Consider the following 7,744-nt stretch of genomic DNA (forward strand, 5'->3'; position numbering starts at 1 on the left):
ACATACCATAATTATATCCCATTTGATGTTCATAGTAATCGCCATACATGTTGGGGTCGTACAGATCATAGTACATAGAATCCATGTTATTACCATAGTAACCATAGGGATCTGCCTCCATTGGATACATCATTCCATCTTCACCGTAGTAATAATCCAGCCCGTCATCATAATAATCATAATAATCACCATAATCACCATAATTACCATAATTACCATAATCACCATAATTACCATAATTACCATAATCACCATAATCATCACCATAATACCCGTAAGGGTAACCATAGAAATCAGCCTCTTCATCGTAGTAAATGTCGTCATCATAGTAAAAGTTGCCATATTCATCATAGTAACCGTACTCATCCTCCCATTCATCTTCATCATCGTAATCCATTTCAGCTCCATACGGGTCATAGGGATCATAGGGATGTCTATGGTAGCCCCTAAGCCCCGGCTGGTCATAGTAATCATCCTCATAGCCGTATTCCTCATCATCATACTCATAGCCATCATTGTAATAGCCCCCGTTGTTATTGCTGAATGACAGTTTCTTGCCCCCTTGCTTTCCTACTCGTCCCGCGGTACGACCATGACCCATCGAGGTCAAGAACCTTCCTGTCAGCCAGTTAGCAGCCCCGGATATCTTCCCCAATATCGCACTTCTACTCTTAAAAGTTGGCTCGAGCGGTTCCGGTCTACTCTTGAAAAACCTGTGTTTGATCTTCCCTCCCTTTGACTCTCCCAAATGTATTGCCTTTTTGTCGTCTTTGTCGTCCTTCTTACCAAACATGGAGAATTTGGACGTGTTGATGCCAGACATGGCTGATGCAGGGGATTTGCCTAACCCACCAAACAACTTGCTGCCTAGACTCGGTTTAGTTTTTTCTTCTTTTTTCTTCTTCTTGGAGCCTAGTCCAAAGAAGAGACGGGAGGTGCCTTTGAAGTTTCTCTTAGGCTTCTTTGGCAGCGCTGTAGGCATAGCGAAAGGGGAAGACTTCCCTGCGAGGCCTCCGATGGCTTTGGAGGCCCCCGGCAATTGAGTCGGCAATGCCTTGGAAGGCAATGGTGACGGGGGGGCACTCTTTCCCTTGCCCTTCACAGCAACGGCCGCGGCGGCTCCCTTCACGGCAGCCTTTCCTTTGGCTCCCTTCTTGGGACCGTCATCACTGTCGCTCGATTCGCTGATGTCCGATTCCGGCTCCGACTCTGACTCCGACTCCGAGTCACTGGAGGGTTTCTTTCCCTTTCCCTTCTTCCCATCGTCCTTGCCTTTCCCCTTGGCTGGTGGTGGTGCTTTCTTGTCATCTTTTCCTCCCTTCTTGTCATCCTTTCCTCCCTTCTTGGGCTCCTCAGCCTTGGCTGGCTTCTTGGGCTCCTCTTTGCCCTTCTTGGGTGGGGGGGCTTTCTTAGGTGCCATGCTATCTCAGGGCTGGAGCCATTCTGAAGTCAGACAAGGAAGCACCAGTGCCCAAATGGGGCTAAAACGGGTCAGTATCAGTGTCAGTGTTGACAATTGCCAGTTTAAGAAGAGTCTAAATGCAGACGGAAGCAACATCCTCTTCTATCATCCTGTTTAGTATCGCTTGCCTTTTCTTCTTTCTCTTCCTCCTCCGTCTGATCTGATATGATCTGAGCCAGCTTCAGCACGACACCTCAGACACACACACAAACACACATGGGTAAACGCAGAGTGAAAGACACTCTGTCCCCAGACATTCTAAAATGTGCACTGACACGACTCACGAATCCAAACCACAGCAGTCCAAAACACGATCTAGTAATGGAGTAGGAACCTCAGCCATCAGTGTTCGCTCGCATTACAGTAGGCTTCTTCTTTGAGCCTCAGCAAAAGCCCTGCTGTGTGGCGTGTAAATAGAGATGCAACAGTGCCTGGTGTTAAATAAAAAAAACTTAAATAAACAGCTTCTTTAAAGGAACATAACATGTCATTGTTCACCTCATCATCCAGACCTGTCACATCTGGCTTGTTCGCTTGCCCCACACTGAATGCATGAAATAAGGCATTAAAAGGAACTTCTCCGAAAACAAAAGAAACATTAGTCCATCATAAGCAGAAAATATCAGATCCATGGAAGTGTCAGGACACTTTTTAAAAAAGAAAGTCCTGAATCAAGAAATTTAAACAAACACAGGTCCACCATGGGCAGAAAATCCCAGTCAGATGCCCAGTTAAAGACATGTAACTAACGTCCCAGGGTCACAGGGTGAATAAAAGACGCCGCTGTGCAGGTGGCGGTGTCTGTGTAGTTCTTTGTGTACTTCCCATTGTTGCAGTGTCCTGGGAGTCCGCAGTTCAGCCCTCGTCTTGGCCGCCTCACCGGCTTTGTCAGGATGATCCCCCCGCGAGGTACAAATGGTGTGTGTGTGTCCTGCGTGTGTGAGTCCCGGCTTTCAGGGGTATCCTCCCATGTATCCGTAAGCATGTGTGTCAGAGCGTGTGTGTGTGTGTGTGTATGCGCGCGTAGCCTACGCGTGCATACGTGTGCATACGTGAGTTCTGTCGTTCCACATCCACGTCAGCTTGCCTTTGTGTCCTGCTACAACCTTGTTCCGTCTATCTCTCTGGTTACTGGGACTACAGTCATCCTCGCTTCACCCCGGACGGAGGCCTCCTGGTCATATCCTCAGCTCAGTGTGTCTGTGTGTGCATGCGAATGCATGTGTGTGTGTGTGTGTGTGTGTGTGTGTGTGTGTGTGTGTGTGTGTGTGTGTGTGTGTGTGTGTGTGTGTGTGTGTGTGTGTGTGTGTGTGTGTGTGTGTGCACGTGAATGCATATGAGTGCATGCGTGCTATCCTCAGTTATAGTTGCAAAGGGCACCTTAATGTATCAGCTATACTACCTTGGGGTAACCCTATCTGCCAGGCCAGCTCTGGTATGAATAATGCAGTCTGGCTGAGCTGTTGCTAAACTGTGTCTGAGAGGCGCAGCCAGAGAGCCAAAACACACAGCAGGACCAGCAAGTCAGAGAGGACCACACCAACCCAGCCTCAGGCCAGCAAGGACCTCAAGCTGGGCCATGACGGTCCTCTCTCTCCTCTCATCGTCATTCATTTCATGAACTACTAGATGTTTTGGCAACACTGTTCCTAACCGGTCATTTCAAGACAGCATTCCGAACTGAACTGCTATATCAGGTGGCATGTTTTGCTTTTTCCACGCACACGCACACACGCATGCACACACCCACACGCACAAAGTTGCAAAAAACATATACACACAGACATACTGTAACTACAAATAGTGCAACCAACCCTGCGACACAATGTGAAATCCCTTCACCAGGCATATTACAGCTGTACAGTACACCACACACATGCATACACGCACGCACACACACACACACACACACACACATGTACGCACGCACGCACGCTGGAACACACACTGTACATACACACTTACAAACCTAAAACACAACACTGATGAGCCGTTCTCTCACTTTCAGTTAATTGAATGCATCAGTTCAACAAATTCTAATGGTTTCATCAACTACATGTAGTCTACTTTAAATTGCCTTCTAAATCCATAGCCATCACAGGGTGCTTAAGCCCTAAAGAAGAAATCTTGCTCTTGATCTTAATCTCTTAAATTCTGGCAACTTTACATGAAAATCTACACAACCAAATCCTGAAATGTAACTCTTAACACTCAATGACCCCTGCATGGCCCTTGGGGAAAACTGACACCCGTTAAAAAGGTTGCTAGGGGTGATGAGGGTAAATCCATGCCTCTTTTGATACCCTCCTCTGGTCATTTATATTTATTGCCGGTGGGAATATGTTTTATCCCTGCTTCTGGTCAGACTGAATTAAAAGCATTAATTTCCTTTTAGGAAATGTAGACGGATTGATATTCATGTTTGACGTGAGATGTAGGAATGAAATGTAGACATTTTGGGGATTTTATGAAATCTTTTCATTTGGGAAATGTCTGTCTATGTTTAATATTTATGTTTGATAATATCATAATTTTACAATTTAATAAAACATTTATGTTCTTCACATTGACCGTGGTATCTGATTGCAAAAAAATAAAAATAAAAAGTAATTGTCAAAAACGTTTTAATTCAAAAATGCAAAAAATAACACATGTACAGTACAAGCTCACACCGCGTTCAATACGACGCAACAAATCAAATCCTGCCTTTTAGTCTTGAATGCTTGATTGCCTTGTTGCAAACTTTTATCAAATCTTTCCAAACTTTTCAAAAAAGTTCAACATTTTGGGACACCAGGGGGAAAGTGGTTGTTGTCTGGGGTATATAGGAATAGATATTGGAAAGCACGGATGCAAATGCACACACACACACACAGTCACATGCACTCACATGCTCTATCTCTGTCTGTCGTAGTGGTGGATATTATATATGTCTGTCTGTGTGTCAGCATTACGTAAATGGGCCCGATGCTAATTCATTGATGACGAGCTGATATTCCAGGAGGTCATCGTGGTGGTAGATATGAATGTTTAATGGCTGCCCTGTGTTCAGCCCTACGCAGCGTGGATAAAACATTCATCGCTCCTCGCTCTAAATATATCACATAGGGTTAACCCCGCCTGGGCCCGGCCTCCTCCCTAGACAATATAACAGACTACAATCAGGAGTTTACAGCAGAGTAGATTCAGGGCGACTTCTATCTATTCTATCAATCAGTTCTTGCTGCAATGACCCATCGTCCTTAGGAATCAATAAAGTTGATTATCTCTTAATAAGAGGGTTCATATGTATGCTATTTGCATACATATGAACCCTCCTTCGGAGGACGCAGCTCTTGAATTGGGACACAGTCAGCTAGTAAATCCTGTCATTTGTTAATCACACAGTTAACATTCCTATTCTGACTCCAGTCATAGGTTTAAGTAGTTCAAATTGCACGCACTGTCTCTATTTAATTTCTGTTATATTCTTGAGGAGTTCTAGATGCTGTAATGACCTAAGGAAGTATGGTTTAAATGGTTCTTCCATATGAATGTGTAGCCAAACACCTTCATCAACATCAACAACCCCAAAATTTGCCGGCAAATTTGTGATGTTCAGCCTTAATCTCCATTAAAACATGACAGGGTCTACGGCGAATGTCATGGTCAGTCTATGTCATCTATGACATATCTATGACATATGACTCCCTATTTGGGCAAGGTTTCACCCCGAATCACTTCCATTACCAAATTTAAGATAATATTTCAAAGAATATATACAATAGCGTCATAAAAGATTTAGCACTGATCGGTTCAGCGGTTTGTGAGATTAGCCCCGGACAGGAACAGACAGACAGGGACGAAAACAAGGGAGACAACCCTTATTGTTAACTCCACTAGGCCGAAGGGTTGTCACTATCATATGACTTGATTGAAGATATACTGGAGGGAGGATGGTACCTGGATGGATGGTATTAATTACTAACAGGGAGAGAGATACAGTAGTTTCACATGTGGGAAGGGAAAGAGAGAGCTGGAGAGAATGAGAGAAAGAGAGAGAGAGAGAGAGAGAGAGAGAGAGAGAGAGAGAGAGAGAGAGAGAGAGAGAGAGGACCCTGGAAAATAGCTGGCAATATGGACAGAAGAATAGACAGAGAGCGTGGACAAAAGAATAGACAATAGACAGACAGAAGGAGACTGTGAGAGAGAAGTCTATCTGTGTTATCTTCATCTGTATGTATGTCTGACGTACGTAGGAGCAAATGATGACACAGCTGACACAGATGGAGGGAGGGGGAGAGAGGAGAGGGAAGGGAAAACTGAGATAGAGAGATAGACATGAAGATATAGTATATTAGAGAGAGGGGAATCAAGGCTGAAAGACGGGAGGAGGGAGGGAGGGAGGGAGGGAGTGAGAGTCGGACGGACGGAGGGAGAGAGAGAGAAGAAAAGGAGGAAGGGGAGATGGAACTAGAAAACCAGCAATGGAAAGAGAGAAAGATGATTAAACCAGGAAACTGGAGATGAACAGAAAGTGATATGGATAGAGGGGGAGGAGGGTATGACAAGGAGTGTGTGTGTGTGTGTGTGTGTGTGTGTGTGTGTGTGTGTGTGTGTGTGTGTGTGTGTGTGTGTGTGTGTGTGTGTGTGTGTGTGTGTGTGCGCGCGTGTGTGTCTTCCCACATGCGTGCTGATCAGTGACAGAGTGCTTTCAGCGAACGCACTCAGCGACACTGTGCTAATAAAATAGCTCATCTGGCCACAGTGTAGGCAGGCCATATAACTCTATGAGGCAGTCAGGCACGCATACCAATGCGCACACACACACACACACACACACACACACACACACACACACACACACACACACACACACACACACACACACACACACACACACACACACACACACACACACACACACACGTGACAAATTAAAGGAAAACCCTGAATAAATTAGTGGGGAAACATAATGAATGCAGTTACTTCCATACAGGTGCACTGCATGCCACAATTAACCTCCTGCCATGCTCTGTTGCCTGTATTAAAATGCTGAGCAGGCCCAGTTTACTTCAGATTTGGATCAAGATGGCAAGACAAAAACATCTATGTGACTAGGAAACATGGCTCATTATTGGGGCACAGTTGACAGAAGCTTCACATTTTTGAGTTCGGTGGTGCACAAACTATAGGCACTGTGCTGTGTGGTGTACACCAAGAGGACGGTACAGGCCTGAATGCTTAACCCCGACAATGAAGGGGGGCCTGTGCCTTTGTTAAGCTGTGGGGGGCATTTTCCTGTCATGGTTTGCAGAATGTTTCCACTTAGTGCGTAGGTGGGCAGCATGTTAAATATGGACTCAAGGCAGACTGCTTCACAATTATAAACATTTGATTTGACCATTTGAGTACATACTGTACAGTTACCTGCATCAGACTACCAGCTGCCAGACTACTAACTCGAATAAACGATCACTCAGGTATTCACTGGTTACCTGTTCATTTCAGAATAGATTTTAAGATTTTACTTTTAAAGCCCGGCAGAGACTGGCCCCCAGCTATATCAAAGACATGCTGAACCCCTATGAACCAGGGCGCTGCCTTAGATCCTTGGGTAAGGCTCTCCTGGATGTCCCCATGTCTCGCCTCATTACCCGGGGCGATCGGGCTTTCGCAGTCCGGGCTCCCGGATTTTATTGAAACAAATATCATTAGCAGCTTTGAACAAATTGTAGAAATATCTGGCTAATAGCATTTTAACTTGTTCAAATGAATTACAATGCTACTCATCTTTTCAGCATTGACACATGATGACATTGTTTTGCAATGAGTGCTGAGAGAAAATGAGGAGAAATAATGGAAAGGATTTTCCACACAGAACGCAGGGGAGAGGGACGGAGACAGCAGATACACATGCACATAGGCATGCAGAGAGTGATCATACACACAGAAAGAGATGCATGTCATCTTTTCAGCTAGAGACATGAGACCGGGAGACCAGAGGATGAGGACGGTGGTTTCAGGTTTCTTGTAAGCCTTTAAGCCCCATTCTTGTCTGCACCTGGACCCAGAGATCACTCTGTGAGCTCACAATGGAGAGTCAACGGCAACTAAAAGCACACCTATGACCTGTCTGAAAGATCAAACGGCATCACTTCATTGGATACGGCAGCTCAGACTGACTGTAAGCTGGCCGGTCTGTTCCCACTGACCCCGATTCAGATCTGGTAACGTTGTCATCAAAGTTTGAACGAGACTACACTGTAAAGTCATGAGTGTTAATTTACCTCTGAGAGTGTA

The sequence above is a fragment of the Gymnoscopelus braueri genome, assembly GCF_963280865.1.
Source record: "Gymnoscopelus braueri genome assembly, chromosome: 13".
Classification (NCBI taxonomy): Eukaryota; Metazoa; Chordata; class Actinopteri; order Myctophiformes; family Myctophidae; genus Gymnoscopelus; species Gymnoscopelus braueri.